This window comes from Ovis canadensis, chromosome 5, assembly GCF_042477335.2.
Source record: "Ovis canadensis isolate MfBH-ARS-UI-01 breed Bighorn chromosome 5, ARS-UI_OviCan_v2, whole genome shotgun sequence".
NCBI classification, from domain to species: Eukaryota; Metazoa; Chordata; class Mammalia; order Artiodactyla; family Bovidae; genus Ovis; species Ovis canadensis.
In genome coordinates, this window is record NC_091249.1 from 71,855,033 (window position 1) to 71,872,555 (window position 17,523).

General features: G+C 40.4%; 1 non-coding gene across 1 annotated transcript; it reads right to left on the reverse strand.

Annotated features, from left to right (window-relative positions):
* Nucleotides 1-4,537: 4,537 nt before the first annotated feature.
* On the reverse strand, nucleotides 4,538-4,609 carry TRNAR-ACG (transfer RNA arginine (anticodon ACG)). The gene has a single exon. It is a non-coding gene; the product is annotated as a tRNA-Arg (tRNA).
* Nucleotides 4,610-17,523: the final 12,914 nt, after the last annotated feature.

Consider the following 17,523-nt stretch of genomic DNA (forward strand, 5'->3'; position numbering starts at 1 on the left):
AGAGAATATGGGGCTTCCATGGTGGCTCAAATGGTAAAGAATATGCCTTCAATTCAGGAGACCTGGATTTGATCCCTGGGTCACGAAGATCCCCTGGAGAAGGGAATGGCTACCCACTCCAGTATTCTTGCCTGGAGAATCCCATGGACAGAGGAGCCTGGCAGGCTATGGTCCATGGGGTTGCAAAGAGTCAGACATGACTGAAGCAACTTAGCACACACTGGGAAGATAATCAGAATATAGAAATACATATTATATACAATTTAATTAATATAAGCTATATAACTATACATGATATATATTATATGCGTATATATTTATATAACACATGTTGCATGTGTATACAGTTATATACACATGTGTATAATTATACACATTATACAGTTATATACACATGTGTATAATTATATATACATATATCTATATGTGTATAATTACATCAGTTCAGTTCAGTCACTCAGTCATGTCTAACTCTTTGTGACCCCATGGACTATAGCATACCAGGCTTCCCTGTCTATCACCAACTCCTGGAGATTGCTCAAACTCATGTCCATTGAGTCAGTGATGCCATCCAACCATCTCATCCTCTGTCATCCCCTTCTCCTTCTGCCTTTGATCTTTCCCAGAATTAGGGTCTTTTCCAGTGAGTCAGTTCTTCCCATCAGGTGGCCAAAACATTGGAGCTTCAGCTTCAGCATCAGTCCTTCCAATGAATATTCAGGACTGCTCTCCTTTAGAATTTACTGGTAGGATCTCTTTGCGGTCCAAGGGACTCTCAAGGGTCTTCTCCAACACCGCAGTTCAAAAGCATGAATTCTTTGGTGCTCAGCTTTCTTTATTGTCCAGCTCTCACATCCATACATGACTACTGGGAAAACCATAGCTTTGATTAAACGGACTTTGTCAGTAAAGTAATGTTTCTGCTTTTTAATATGCTGTCTAGGTTTGTCATAGCTTTTCTTCCAAGGAGCAAGTGTCTTTTAATTTCATGGGTGCAGTCACCATCTGCAGTGATTTTGGAGCCCAAAAAAATAAGGTCTGTCACTGTTTCCATTGTTTCCCCTCTGTTTACCATGAAGTGATGGAATATGTAACCTTAATCCCTTTCTTCCATAAATTCAACAAACTCAAGAAACCCATTCATAGTTTTATGTGAGTTTTCAAAACATTTTGGCACATTTAAAAGCAACCAGGATTTCCCTGGTGGTCCAGTGGTTAGGACTCCATGCTTGTACTGCAGGGGGCATGGGTTCAATCCCTTGTTGGCGAACTAGGATCCCACATGCCCTGTGGCCAAAAAATAAAGAAACATGCATACATGAATAAGCCATACTTTATCTAAACTGACATCAATGTGAATATTTAAATCATTTCTAGTATATTTTTTGTTACTTTGGAGAGTTCTACATATTTGCATTTGTTTTTCTGTTTATCTTTTCAGAAAAATCTTGGAAGTAGAAATGCAATGCCAAGAATTCTTTAGTGTTTAAAATTTTGATAGCCACTGACAAAGTTCCATGTAAAAGAGCAACTGGGATCTGAGGTTATTTAAGTCAGAGAAGATCCATTCCCAAAGATGAATTAGGGACCCAAGACAAGGCTTCTGGTGTAATTGTTCTGCCTGAGAAAGCAATAAATTTCTTTACTGGCTTGATATGTTGGAGGGTCAGGAGATGCAATATTTGACATTCTATTTCTGGCCTCCGTGTTTAAGTCAAGTAATACGAACAAACAGATAAGAAAGTAAAACTTGCTGCGTTTATATAAAGCTTGGAAAGGAATCAGCTGAAAAGCTTGCAGGCTGTTGAAGCAGATTGAAGACAGTAGGGGGCGCTCATAGGTCGTTAGCAGCATAAAAGAAGACATTTTATTTGTTTCTATCTATATTTATACTATCTATTGAAGATATTTAATAAGAAATATCAGCACCTTCTGTTGTATCAGATTTTTCACTGGGAAACACACCTAGATGAAAATGATCTATGATCGTCTTTCTAGTAACTACCTATGGCTTTATTTTGAGCATTTAGAAAAGGTTCATTCTTTGCCATTAGCTAGGTGTCTCTGTCTAATGAGAACTTGTTTCCTGACTGAATGATAGTAACCGCTAACATGACTAATAGCTATAGTAATGGTTGTTGGTTATTGATTATGTCCTCTATGTATTTTTAATTCAAGTTGTAATTGAATATTAATTACACTATCTTTGCCAAAAATTGAGCACACAATGATAAAACAGAATGAACATGGCCCTGTAGATTTTGCAATGCAAAGAAAGACAGAAGCTGTGCAAGTAAACACAAGTAAATAGATCATTATGAGTTTATGATAAGAACAATGAGAGAAAAGGATCGGATTTTAAGAATAGTAATAGTGACAAGAGGTTCCCTGTTTTATTTTGAGAGGTCAAGGAAGTCCTCTCTTTGGAAATGTCATTTAAGTTGGGACTTGAGGTTATGAAAAATCCATCTTGGCCAAAGAATATTCTGGGTTGAGTTTCCTGAATATGCAAGTATCTTGAGAGTCCCAGGCAGTTTTTTATCCAGTATCCTCATCTCCATCAATGGCACCACCACAGGTCCAACTGTGCTAGTCAGACAACTGAGAGTCAGATTGTGTTAGTCAGACAACTTTTGATACTTCCATTTCCACGACACATCGTATCCAGCTCATCGTCTTGTCTTGTCCACCTTGCTTCCTAATATTCTCTGGAGTCCTCCCACATGGCCCCATCTGCACTGATACTCCTTCACCCTAGTCTCTCTCATCTCTTGTAAGAGCTTACTCTGGAGCCCTCAGTCTGATCCTTGCAGCAGCCAAGTGATCTTTCCAAAATTCAACAATGATCGTTCTCATTCTGCTGCGTCCAACCCTTTGGTGGCTTTCTGTTGTTCTCTCAGTTAAGAATGGGATCCTGACCATGCCTGTGAGGTCCTCTAGGCCTAGTGTTTGCTTTTCTCTCCTGCTCGCACTTGTTTCCCAGCCACCTTGAACCTCTGGCACCGAGAATGCCTGACACAGGGCTTTTGGCTGTTTGCTCATAAGTACTTCCTCTTCATTTACTTCCGCTGAATTTTTTCCCATTATCTCCTTGTCATTTTTTTTTTTTCTTTTCCTGGATAACAGTTCAGGTCTAACTATCTTAGGAAACCCTCCTCCCTTTCCAAGTGAAAGTGAAAGTGAAGTTGCTCAGTCGTGTCTGACTCTTTGCGACCCCGTGGACTGTAGCCCACCAGGCTCCTCTGTCCATGAGATTCTCCAGGCAAGAGTACTTTCCAAGTGAGATACGTTTATTAGAGGCTGTAATATAATCATGTTCCTTCCCTTCTGAGCATGTATCTCAAAAATAACTGTACACTTGTGTATGATTAGGTGATCATTATTTGTCTCTCCCACTTGTTTGCTGGCTCCAAGAAGGCAGAGTCCAGCACCTAGCATAGTATGTGGTGCGCAGTAATGTTCAGTAAGTATTCTACGATTAAATGAGTAACATGAATTAATATATACCTATTAGATGATCGATTTTCTAGATAGTCTAGAAGGCATTTTATTTAATGAAAGGATAGGAGACTACATTACCTTCAGGTTAGTCTAGTATTGCTGCTGCTGCTGCTAAGTTGCTTCAGTTGTGTCCGACTCTGTGTGACCCCATAGACAGCAGCCCACCAGGCTCGTCTGTCCCTGGGATTCTCCAGGCAAGAACACTGGAGTGGGTTGCCATTTCCTTCTCCAATGCGTGAAAGTGAAAAGTGAAAGTGAAGTCGCTCAGTCGTGGACTCTTAGCGACCCCATGGACTGCAGCCCACCAGGCTCCTCCGTCCATGGGATTTTCCAGGCAGGAGTACTGGAGTGGGGTGCCATTGCCTTGTCTGCTATTAAGTTAACACTGCACTCTCCACCCATGTTGGTAAGAGGATTACAAGTAAGAGGACTGAAAGCTAGAAGTACCCTGATTTCCCTCATATATTACCCGGAGCTAGAGGTGTATCAGTCATGTGTTTTGGCTTTCCCAAGGTCCCTCAGTACTCGCATAAGCCAACTAGACACACTGCGTTGTCATTTGTCGTCTCAGTGTCTGAGACATGGAAAATGTGGTGAGGAACAAATAACTACTCCAGTCTATCTTATAATTCTAGAAAATGTAAGCTCATCTGTAGTAACAAAAAGTAAATCAGTGATTCGTGTGGTCAGAGTAAGGGGTGGTAAAAGGGAGGAGTGAATTACAGATGGAAAGAGAAAACTTGGTGGAGGGTAATGGATATTTTCATTATCTTGATTGTGGTGTTGGTTTTGTGGAGCTATACATATATATATAAACTTTTCAAATTGTATACTTTAAATATATGCAGTTTTTTATACATCAATTATGCTTTAGTAAAGTTGTAGAAAGTTATTCATACACTGAGAGATATATAGATCTCAGCTAATTTTTGACTCTTTGCGACCCTATGGACTGTAGCCTACAATGCTCCTCTGTCCATGAGATTTTCCAGGCAAGAGTACTGGAGTGGGTTGCCATTTCCTTCTCCAGAGGATCTTCCCAACCCAGGGATCGAACCTGGGTCTCCCGCATCGTAGGCAGATGCTTTGCCATCTGAGCCACCAGGGAAGTCTAATTTTTGTCAATACAATGTCAATTTGAGACAGTAAGAGAATTGCTACATTTTTTTTTTGACAATATGCATCATAGTTTTTTAAAGAAAGTGCTTTCATCTAGCAACTTCGTTTTTGGAAGTCTTTTATGAAGAAATAAAAACATCTCGGCAGTGTTTATATATATAAGAATGGTTATTGCAACATCCTGTAAGAGCTGAAAAAGTAGAAAAAAAATGAATTAGGGAAATTATAGCGTCTTAAGTTTTGAGCTATCAGGTACCTTTTCAAAGTTTGTATCCAATTATCTAAAGTAAATACAGTGAGATCGTGTTAAATAAGGACACGCTGCAGAGTAGAGGGCACACACAGACCTCGCTCTTCATTTGCATGAACTTCACATGGACAAGAGAATGGAGTTCCCCTCCACTGGTTGCTGGAGGGCTGAGGGGATAATGGTGTCTGAGTGGGAGATGGTTCACTAGTTTTTCCCCTAGGGTGAGCTTGTGGCTGTTGTTGAGTCACAAAGTTGTGTCTGACTCTTTGCGAGCCCCCAGGCTTCTCTGTCCATGGGATTCTCCAGGCAAGAATCCTGGAGTGACATGCTATTTCTTTCTCCAGAGGATTTTCCCGACTCAGGGATCAAACCTGTGTCTCCTGCACTGGCAGGTGGGTTTTGTGTTTTTGTGTTTTTGTGTTTTTTTTTTTTTTACTGCTGAGCCATCGCATATACTACTTTAATCATTTTTGAAGAGGAATTTTGAATAACATGTCTTGTCATTTAACACTTATTAGATAGACGTTCCCCTCCCTCTCAACAACAGCAACAATGACAGAAGGAAATCCTATCACAAACTTAAAAAGCAGTGAAGTAAAAACCAGGGGCTTTGGGCTCACAGAGAAATTTTTTTTAAGTTCAGTCTCCAATGATGGTGATGTGAGGGATCTTGGGAAGTTTCCTTAAACGCTCAGGTTCTCAACTGATTATTTCAAGTGAAAAGTGAAAGTGTAAGTCACTCAGTTGTGTCCGACTCTTTGTGACCCCATTGACTAGTCCATGGAATTCTTGAGGCTGGAATACTGGAGTGCGTAGCCTTTCCCTTATCCAGGAGATCTTCCCAACCCAGGGATCAAACCCAGGTCTCTCGCATTGCAGGTGGATTCTTTACCAGCTGAGCCACAAGGGGAGCCCAAGAATACTGGAGTGGGTAGCCTATCCCTTCTCCAGGGGATCTTCCTGACCCAGAAATCACACCAGGGTCTCCTGTATTGCAGGCGGATTCTTTACCAACTGAGCTATGAGGGAAGCCATGATTATTTCCAAAGGGAATACTAATATCTAATTTTTGCACTAACAATAAGGATTAAATGAGGCATCATTTCTGAAGGTCCACATATGGGTAATGTCCCAATGATATGTGTTCCTTAACCAACCCAGGTAGCTTTTGAACAGCTGCCATTGAATGTCAAGCATTGTCGCAGTCTGAGCTTTAGTCTAAGCTGTCATCTGTGATTGAGTTGCCCTTCCTCCACTCTCTCTGTGTCTCCAGATCCTTTCTCATCTGTCTAGATTCTGTCTTCCCAGAACTTCCAAATGAGAACTGAGAGCTGTCCTGGTTCCCGTGCTACCATGTCTGTGCCTCTGTTAGATCAAGCTGAGTGTGGTCACTTGGTTATGTGCTCATAACTCCTGCGTCAAGACTGTCAACTACTTGAAGGCCAAAATTACAGAATGTCCAACTTTGTATCCTTACTATCTTGTCCTTATGTATAATTTTTTTTCTTAATATGTTGTTGTGGTTCAGTCACTAAGTCATGTCCAACTCTTTGAGACCCCATGGACTGCAGCACCCTGGTTTTCCTTGTCCTCACTGTCTCCTGGAGCTTGCTCAGATTCATGTCCTTTGAGTCGGTGATGCTACCTGACCATCTCATCCTCTGACTCTCTCTTCTCCATCTCATCCTCTGACTCTCTCTTCTCTTTTTACCTTCAATATTTCCCAGCATCAGAGCCTTTTCTAATGAATTGGCTCTCTGCATCAGGTAGCCAAAGTATTGGAGAGTCAGCTTCAGCATCAGTTCTTCCAATGAATATTCAGGGTTGACTTCCTTTAGGATTGACTGGCTTGATCTCCTTGAAGTCCGAGAGACTCTCAAGAGTTCTCCAGCACCACAATTTGACCACATCAATTCTACGGTGCTCTGCCTCCTCTATGGTCCAACTCCCACATCCATACACGACTACTGGAAAAGCCATAGCTTTGACTGTATGGACTTTTGTTGGCAAAGTGCTATCTTTGCTTTTCTAATATGCTGTCTAGGTTAGTCATAGCTTTCCCTTCAAGAAACAAGTGTCTTTTAATTTCTTGGCTGTAGTCACCATTCATAGTGATTTTGGAGCCCAAGAAAATAAAATCTGTCACTGCTTCTATTTTGTCCCCATCTATTTGCCATGAAATGATGGGACTGGATGCCATGATCCTAGGTTTTTGAATGTTGAGTTTTAAGCCAGCTTTTTCACTCTCCCTGTTTACATTCATCATGAGGCTCTTTAGTTCCTCTTCACTTTCTGCCATTAGAGTGGTATCATCTGTATATCTGGTATTTCTCCTGGCTATCTTGATTTCAGCTTGTGATTCATCTAGCCCCACATATCACATAATGTACTGTGCATATAAGTAAAATGAATAGGATGACAATATGTAACTTTGCTATATTCCTTTCCCAATTTTTACCCAATCAGTTGTTCCATGTAAGGTTTTAACTGTTGCTTCCTGACTTACATATAGGTTTTTCAGGAGACAGGCTTCTCAGGAGACAGGTAAGGTGGTCTGGTATTCTCATCTCTCTAAGAGTCTTCCACAGTTTTGTTGTGAACCACTCAGACAAAAGCTTTAATGTAGTCAATGAAGCAAAAGTAGATGTTTTTCTGGAATTCCCTTGCTTTTCTATGATCCAACAGATGTTGGCAATTTGATCTCTGGTTCCTCTGCCTTTTCTAAATCCAGCTTGTGCATCTGGAAGTTCTCAGTTCCCGCACTGTTGAAGCCTAGCTTGAAGGACTTTGAGCACTACCTTATTAACTTGCAAAAAGAATGCAATTGTATGTTAGTTTGTACCTTCTTTGGCATTGCCCTTCTTTGGGATTGAAATGAAAATTAACCTTTTCCAGTCCTGTGGCCACTGCTGAGTTTTCCAAATTTGCTGGCACATTGAGTGCAGGACTTTAACAGCATCATCTTTTAGGATTTGAAATTCTGGAATTCCATCACTTCCACTAGCCTTGTTTGTAGTAATGCTTCCTAAAGCCCACTTGACTTCAGACTCCATGATGACAGGCTCTAGGTGACTGACCACACCACTGTGGTTTTTTGGTCCGTAAGACCTTTTTTTTTTTTTGTATAGTTTTTTCTGTGTATTCTTGCCACGTCTTTTTAATCTCTTCTGCTTCTGTTATGTCCTTACCATTTCTGTCCTTTATCGTGGCCATCTTTGCATGAAATGTTCCTTTGATAAATCCAATTTTCTTGAAGTGATCTCTAGACTTTCCCATTCCATTGTTTTCCTCTACTTCTTTGCACTGTTCATTTAAGAAGGCCTCCCTTGCTAGTCTCTGTAACTCTGCCTTCAGTTGGGTATATCTTTCCCATTCTTCCTTGCTTTTTGCTTCCCTTCTTTCCTCAGCTATGTGTAAAGTCTCCTCAGACCGCCACTTTGCTTGTTGCATTTCTTTTCCTTTGAGTTGGTTTGGTCACTGCCTCCTGTACCATGTTATGAACCTCTGTCCACTATTTCTTCAGGCACTTTGTCTACCAGATCTAACCCCTTGAATCTATCTGTCACCTCCGCTGTACAATCATAAGGGATTTGATTTAAGTCATACCTGAATGTTCTAGTGGTTTTCCCTACTTTCTTAAATTTAAGCCTTAATTTTGCAGTGAGGAGCTGATGACCTTAGCCAGTCAGCTCCATGTCTTTCTTTTGTTGATTATATAAACATTCTCCATCATTAGCTGCAAAGAATATAATCAGTCTGATTTCTGTATTGATCATCTAGTGATGTCCAGTGTAGAGTCGTCTCTTGTGTTGTTGGAAAAGGGTATTTGCTATGACCAGTGTGTTCTCTTGGCAAAACTGTTCGCCTTTGCCCTGCTTCATTTTGTACCCCAAGGCCAAACTTGCCAGGGCATAGACTTGGCTTACTGTGATGTTGAATGGTTTGCCTTGGAAACGAACCGTGATCATTCTGTCATTTTTGAGATTGCACCCAAGTACTGTATTTCGGACTTTTTTTATTGACTATGAGGGCTTCTCCATTTTTTCTAATGGATTCTTGCCTACAGTAGTAGATATAATGGTCATCTGAATTAAATTTGCCCATTCAGGTCCATTTTAGTTCACTGATTCCTAAGATGTTGATGTTCACTCTTGCCATCTCCTGCTTGACCACACCCAGTTTACCTTGATTCATGGACCTAACTTTCCAGGTTCCTATGCAATATTGTTCTTTATATCATCAGACTTTACTTTCACCACCAGAAACATCCCCATGTGAGCATTGTTTCTGCTTTGGCCCAGCTGCTTCATTCTTTCTGGAGCTATTGCTAATTGACCTCTGCTCTTCCCCAGTGTCATAGTGGGCACCTTAAGACTTGGGGGGCTCGTCTTGCAGTGTCATATCTTTTTGCCTTATCATACTGTTCATGGTGTTCTCATGGCAAGAATATTGGAGTGGTTTGCCATTCCCTCCTCCAGTGGACTGTATTTTGTCAGAACTCTCCACTATGACCCTTCTGTTTTGGGTAGCCCTGCCCAGCATGGCTCATAGCTTCATTGAGTTTTGCAAGCTCCTTTGCCATGACAAGGCTGTGATCCATGAAGGGGTTTGCTTATTATAGAGCACAATAAATATTTATTGACCAGTTACTCTTTGACAAATGCTGTTCTAATTGCTTCTCATATATATTTCTAGGAATATTGAACAAAAGAATTAAAAGTATAGCCTCGTAGAACTTGTAGTCTATTGAGGGTGCAGAAAAGGGAACAAAATAAATAAAATTCTTAACACATGTTAAAAGATGAATGCTATGGACTAAAATATAGCAGCCTAAAGGGATAAGAAATGGTGGGCCAGAAGATGCAACTTTAAGCAAAATACCAAACAAAGGTCTCACTGAGAAGGTAATCTCAAAGAGAAAATGAACTGAGGGAGCAAGCCATGTGGCTGTCTTGGGGAAGGGTATTTTAGGCAAAGGATACAGTAAATGCGAGGCTCTGAGGAAAGAACATGCCTGGAGTGTAAAAGAAAGGCAAGGATCCCAGATGGCTAGAGTGAAAAGTGCAAAGCAACGAATGGCAGTAGAAGAAATGTGACCTGGGCAACTCAGGGAGGTCCTCAGCCACCGCTGTAAAACCAGCTGCATAGCTTTTGTTCAGAATGAGATGGGGAGTTGCAGAAGGAATCCGCACGATTAGAATATTTTAATAGAAGTACAGTTTCTGTGCGGCTCAGAAGGTAAAGAATCTGAACTTGCATATTTTAATAGATGTGCTCTTTCTGCATGGCTCAGATGATAAAGAATCTGAATATTTTAATAGAAGTACTCTCTCCCTATTGGCTCAGACAGTAAAGAATCTGCCTGCAATGCAGAAGACCTGGATTCAGTCCCTGAGTTGGGAAGGTCCCCCGGAGAAGGGAAATGGCAACCCACTCCAGTATGCTTGCCTGGAGAATCCCATGCAGAGGAGCCTGGTGGGCTATAGTCCACAGGGTCTCAAAGAGTCGGACACAACTGAGTGATAAACACCTTATTTTACTTTTCCTGCGTGGCATTGCTGTAAAGTGTAAGAGGTAAATTCTCTGAAGTGCTGATGTCAGGGTAGGGACGATGGGATTGTGGACACAGTGATGCTGTCACAGGGCAGCAGAATTGTGCTGGAGATTGGACCAGCCTCATGCTCAGCTACCATCAGCTCTCATATCTTAGGCATGATATCCATTAGCTTCCCTAAATCTTGGTTTCCTCACCTATCTTGTGAAGAAAATAATACTTGGCCCAGGTTACTTCAGTTGTACACTTGGCCCAAGTATGCTGCAGTTATAAGGTTACAGTGAGATAATAGTGTCAAGGGATGATAAAAAAGCGAAAGAAAACATGAAAATATGAGAGATTCTTGATCTTCAAAAACAGTTGTTCCTCGAATTTGGGTCATTGGTAGTGATGTGGATGGACCTAGAGTCTGTCATACAGAGTGAAGTCAGAAAGAGAAAAAGCACATATCTTATATTAATGCATATACATATGGAATCTAGAAAAATGGTAGAGATGAACCTATTTGAGGGCAGGAATAGGGGTGCAGAAGTAAGGAACAGACTTGTGGAACAAGGAGGGAAGGAGAGTGCGGGACAAACTGAGAGTACGTTGACATATATACCCCACCATGCGTGAAATAGCGACTGGGAAGCTGCCATCCAGCGCAGGGAGCTCAGCCCAGTGCTCTGTGATGACCTGTGTGTGCTTAGTTGCTCAGTCTTGTCCAACTGTTTGCAATCCCACGCACTGTAGCCTGCTAGGCTCCTCTGTCCATGGGGATTCTCCCAGCAAGAATACTGGAGTGGGTTGCTATTTCCTTCTCCAGGGGATCTTCCCAACCCAGGGATAGAACCCGGTCTCCTACATTGCAGGCAGATTCTTTACCATCTGATCCACCAGGGAAGTCCTCTGTGATGAGCTAGAGGAGTGGAATTCTGGGGGAGGTGGGAGGGAGGGTCAAGAAGAGGGGATATATGTATACATAAAGCTGATTCGTGTCATATACCAGAAAATAACCCAATATTGTAAAGCAATTATACTCCAGTTGAAAAAATAAAAGTAAATTAAAAATAGAAAACAAAACAAAAACAAGTGTTCCTGCTGGCTGCAGAGAGGGGTCTTATTGGAGGGTGGGAAGAGAGGTAACATAGGGCAGGAAGAGGAAATGTGCATTGTAGAGCAGTTGGGAAATTTCAAAATTTCTATAGGTTGCTGGAGATCTTAGATATTTGCTTGTGTATTAGTTGCTCAGTTGTGTCCAACTCTTTGCAACCCCATGGACTGTAGCCCACCAGGCTCCTCTATTCATGGAATTCTCCAGGCAAGAATACTGGAATGGGCAGCCATTTCCTTCTCCAGGGGATCTTCCCAACCCAGGGATCGAACCTGGGTGTCCTGCATTGCAGGTGGATTATTTACCATCTAAGCCACCAGGGAAGTCTTACGTATTTCTTTGTAGTGCACCAAATCCAGTACTGATTCGGTGCCTATGTTTTTGCTGTTGTTATTTGTTTTGTTGTGTTGTGTTTTGTTATTTTACCAGCATGAAAGAGGGATTTCAAATTGTACAACAAACAGATGGAGATAACGACAAAAGCTCTGATAGGGCGTGTCTCTCTCCCACGGGGAGTACACCAGTCATTTCACTTACAGTAAATTTCCTGAGCACAGATTAGGCACTCAGATCTGAAGGAGGATTCTTGGGTCATATTTGTTGGGAAGAAGCAGTCCGCATGTCAGATCCTGAATATAATAGAAATCTTAGATAACTTTAAGATGATGTGATGTTTAAATTTAGCTTAGTTTTGAAATGATAAACGAAATGAAAAGGTAACCTATGGAATGGGAGAAGTGAAAAGTAAAAGTGAAGGTTGCTCAGTCATGTCCGACTCTGAAAATTCATGGACTATACAGTCCATGGAATTCTCCAGGCCAGAATACCAGAGTGGGTAACCTTTCCCTTGTCCAGGAGATCTTCCCAATCCAGGGATCTAACCCAGGTCTCCCAAATTGCAGGCAGATTCTTTACCAGCTGAGCCACAAGAGAAGCCCTGAATGGGAGAAAATATTTGCAAATCTTATATCTGTTAAGGGATTAACTTCCAAAATAGATAACGAACTCATAGTGATCAACAGCAGAAACAAATTTTTTTTTATTAAAAAAATGGGAAAAGGACATGAAGAGACTTTTTTTTCCAAAGAAGACATAAAAATGGCTGACAGGTATATGACAAGGTGCTCAACATCACTAATCATCAGGGAAATACAAAACAAGGCCATGATGAGATATCACCTCACACCTGTTAGAACGGCTATCATCAAAGTTAAGAGATAACAAGTGCTGGCAAGGATATGGAGAAAAGGGAACCTTTGTGCACTGTTGGTGGGGGTGTAAATTGGTGCAGTCATAAAGGTTAAAAAATAAAAAACAGAACTACCACAAAAAAATAAAAACAGAACTACGACACGATCCAGCAATCCTATTTCTGGATATATATCAAAGGAAATAAAATCATTATCTCAAAGAAATATCTGTACCTCCATATTCATTGCAACATTAGCTACAATAAACAAGACATAGAAACAGCCTATGCCTGTCAATGGATGAATGGATAAAGAAGATGTGGTGTGTGGGTATATATACATATATATATATATATATATATACATACGTATGTATGTAATATTGTTCAGCCTTAGAAAAGAAGGAAATCCTGCCATTGGCAGCAATGTTTCCCTGGTAGCTCAGTTGGTAAAGAAGTTACCTGCAGTGCAGGAGACCTGTGTTTGATCCCTGGGTTGGGAAGATCCCCTGGAGAAGGAAATGGCAGCCCACTCTAGTATTCTTGCCTAGAAAATACTATGGACAGAGGAGCCTGGAGGCCTATAGTCTATGGGGTCACAAGAGTTGGAGAGGCTAAACCACCAGATGAATTGTGATGATGTTATGCTAAAGTGAAGGAAGTTAGACAAGAATACTGGAGTGAGTAGCCATTCACTTCTCCAGCAGATTTTCCTGATCCAGAAATCAAACTAGGGTCTCCTGCATTGCAGGTGGGTTCTTTATCAGCTGAGCTATCAGGGAAGCTCAAGTTAGACAAAGGAAGACAAATATTGTATGACCTCATGTATATATGAAATCTTAAAAAAAAGGGAAGTCATTCAAGTAGAGTAAAACTGGTGGTTGCCAGGGTGAGAGAAATGGGTGAAGCTGGTCAAAGTTTACAAACTTCCAGTTATAATATCAATAAGTTGGGGATCTAATATACATCATGGTGCTATAGTTAATAATACTTACTGTATTATGTACTTGAAAGTTCCTAAGAAAGTAGATCTTAAAAGTTCTCACTATATGGACTTCCCTGGAGGTCCAGGGGTTAAGAATGCACTTTCACTGCAGGGGGTGTGGGGGTCCATCCCTGGTCAGGGAACTAAGATCCCACTTGCTGCACATGGCCAAAAAATAAATTAAAAAAAAAAAGTAACCATGTGAGGTCATGAATGTGTTAACTAACTTTTTCATGGTAATCATTTTGCAGTATACATGTCTATCAAATCAACACATTGTACATCTTAAATTTACACAATGTTTATTAAATGGCAATGGAATTGGGAATAAAAAACTGGAAGTCTCTGGAAAATGCAGAAGGTAGATTATCTAAATTTATGGTAGAAAGTAGTGTATCTTTCAGTATTTAGTAGGTATTCACTCTTTGCTTAGCTATCTGCATTATGAGAGTTTCTTTGTGTTGCATGCACACCTATCCTGGCTTAAAGGAAGACAAACAAACAAAAGATTTATTGAAAATACACTGGAGTAATGCTTGGGAAGAACAGGATCCAGGACAGAAGCACGTGGATCTTTTTTCTAGACTAGAGTGCTATAGGCTGTAGAGCTGTAGAGCGCAATTAATGCCATAATTGTCGTTGTGCTTTATGGTTCCAGTCTTGTCCTACTGTCCACATTAAATAATTCTGGGAGAATCTTCCTGGCTCAGCTGGTCAGATTTGACAGTGGTTCAATCCTTTATGACCAAGTGGGCAAGAACCACACCAATGGCCACTGAGGACCCCCGTCGGTGTAACAAGGTTGTGGAAGAAATGAAAAGACTGCACTAGACTTGCCAAAATTCTTCCATCCACTCTTCTCAAGTGTCCTCAAGGGCACTCTGCTAGTCCATGAGAATAGCAAAGACTGGTGGGAGTAGTGGTTTACTCGCTACATCACGTCTGACTGTTGCAACCTCACCAGGCTCCTCTGTCCCTGGGGTTTTTTCGGGCAACCCTGGGTTGCCATTTCCTTTTCCAAGTGATCTTCCTGATCCTGTGTTTCTCCCGGGTTGCAGGTAGATTCTTTACTGCTGAGCCACTGCTGCTGCTAAGTCGCTTCAGTCATGTCCAACTCTGTGCGACCCCAAACCCAGTGAAGACAGTGGAACACCAATAACCTCGTTAACTTTTTTTTTAAAGGTCAGATTTTAGTTTACTAGCCCAACAACATGGGTTCAGATTTTTTGAAAGACTTTTCCAAAAAGGATTTATGAAACTTTTAACTCTGAAATTTCATACATTTTTAGGGATTAAGGGCTTGTTCTTCGGAGTCAGGTTCAAATCCTTTTTCTGTCATTTACTGGTTCTGAGACTTTGGACTTACATTATCCAAAATTTAGTTCTCTTAATTTGAAATGTTCTTCAGTTATTCTGGATAATAATTTTTATATGTTTCATATTTTTTCATCATTAAAAGCTGTAAACATGTTCTGGAAAAATTACTTCTACCAACAAAAACCTTAATAAACTAGGATTTGTGACCCCTAGTGGACATATTTATTTTGACTTCTAGAAGCAAAATTGCAAAGTCAGGATGTTCAGAATAAGCTGTATTTGGTTGAAGCCAGGACCTGAATTCTGAGCACTTGCTGGGATGCTTTGAGCCCTCTGTCCTGGAGGACTTGTGAAACAGAACTGGAAAAGCAGGATTTGGTTGCCCTTGGCTTATTCTGGAGCCATGTAGGTGTGTCCTTAGAAACAAACCAGACACAGGGAAACAATTACCAGCTAGAGAGGGCTTAAGACCTAGGAAAAACACATTTTTATGTCTCTGTATTGTAGAACATGAGATGATTTATTATAATGAAATCAACTATAATATGTATTTTAAAAAAACAAGCAACAGCAACAAAAATGAAAATGCAAGATATATGAGGCAAGAATCAATAACAGGGATGAAGGGAGAAGGCACGTATGTTAAACACTGGGATAAACTGAGTCATCAGTTTTTGAACTTCTGGATAGACAGGAAAAATAAATGAAATAGACCAAGCTACATAAATCTTATAACCAGAAATGAGGAAGCAGTCCTTAGGGAAGACTCATTCTTTTTTCTTGCTCTAAATTCTAAAAGAAACATTTCCCATCAGGCTTCATGGAGTAGATACTGAGTGGTGTCTTGCCCATCTGCAATTTTGCTCATTGGTTACTGAAAGATTTCCTATGAAATTTATTTTTTCTAGCTCCCTCCTGAGGAAGTTCAGACTCAGCAAGTCTAAACATGTCATCTAGTGTGTCAGTTATACTTTTTTCTTAATTAAAAAAATGTAGATAGATATTGAGAATTTGCAAAGTGCTTTGCCATCTTTTACTTCTCTTATAACCATAGTGAGATTCATCAGATTCTTATTTTAACATAAGAAAAGTGTGTTAAATGTCAAATGACTTAAGACATTGGGAGACTTAAATCCCCATGATTTCAAGTGACGCAGGACATTAGGAGGTGAGATTGTAAGGCTATTAACATAAGGAAATTGTGTCAATGTGATTAAGCAGAGGTTGTGAGGATCTCAGATTAATTAGGTGTCTGATTATTAGATGATTTGTTTGTGAGAACTGGCTCCTTTCTGCTTATTATCTGAGACTGTATACGGAAATGCACCTTCTTTGCAAAGCCCTCCTAATGCCCATTCCTTCCTCCAGGGCTTCCTTTTTATATCGTTTCTACAAGGCATAGCCACGAAACTTGTACATAGAACTTGACCGTTTCCCTGCACAGTCCTGGAGGGCACTGTGCTAGGTGATAGTCTAAACTAGAAACTTCTTAATGATGGGACAGTGTTACTTATCTTGGTAGCAATGACAGAACTTGACACATAGTAGGCATGGGTTAAATGAGCGTTCAAGGACTGTGTAAGAAAGAGGCATCTGTTATAGAGAAAGATGGTTTATTTATATATCTACCTACAGATTTGTAAATATGCATCCCAGAGATGTATAGAACTCAACTAACCAAAGGGGTAGTGTATCATTTCTACGGACACGTCGAGGCATGTCTAAAATCACGCAGTTTAGTCCCTGTTCTCTGTTCTCCAGTGAGCTCTATTGCTTAGTGGTGGAGCACAGACTATGGACTCAGGCTGCTTGGATTCAGATCACATTAATTAAGCTCCCTGAGCTTTGGTTTCCCTATTTATAAAATTTTAGAATGACAATGCCTATCTTTCATAGCGAATGTTAGAATTAAATTAGGTAACGCATACAGAGCACTTAGCTTAATGCCTAAACCTAAACCTAAAACTAAGCTAGCTTGTGCTAGTTACTTATAGAATTTGTTTCCCAGGTCTAACATTTCTGTGTTTATATTTCGATATCCATTCTCAAGAGAGAACTGGATAAGGAATCAGCAGGTATCTCTGAACACAAATCAGACTGTTTTCGTATAAATTAGAGAGCTTATTAGTTCTTTCCGCTGGAATTAGTTTCTGTAAATCTTATTCTCATGAGTAACTAACTGCATGATTTCATGGGTCCTTAGACTTTAGTGCATATAAGCTCCTCCTTTCACAGGCAGAACTTGCACAAATCAAGTTCCAAGCGGAGTTGGGACAAGACCAGCTCTCCTCACTTCAGTGCTTACTTGTTTCACCCCACAATTGTGCTTCTTCCCTTAAGAGAATCTTACTAAGTCTGTGACTCTGAAATAATAAAAATACATCTATTTAAAACTGTTTTAAAAAAACAATGCAAGAACAAAGCAAACACACACAAAAAACACACCTTTTTTGCTATGTTCAGTATACTATTTTTTGGTTGTAAGTTTTTAAGTTACAATCACCTGAGAAAG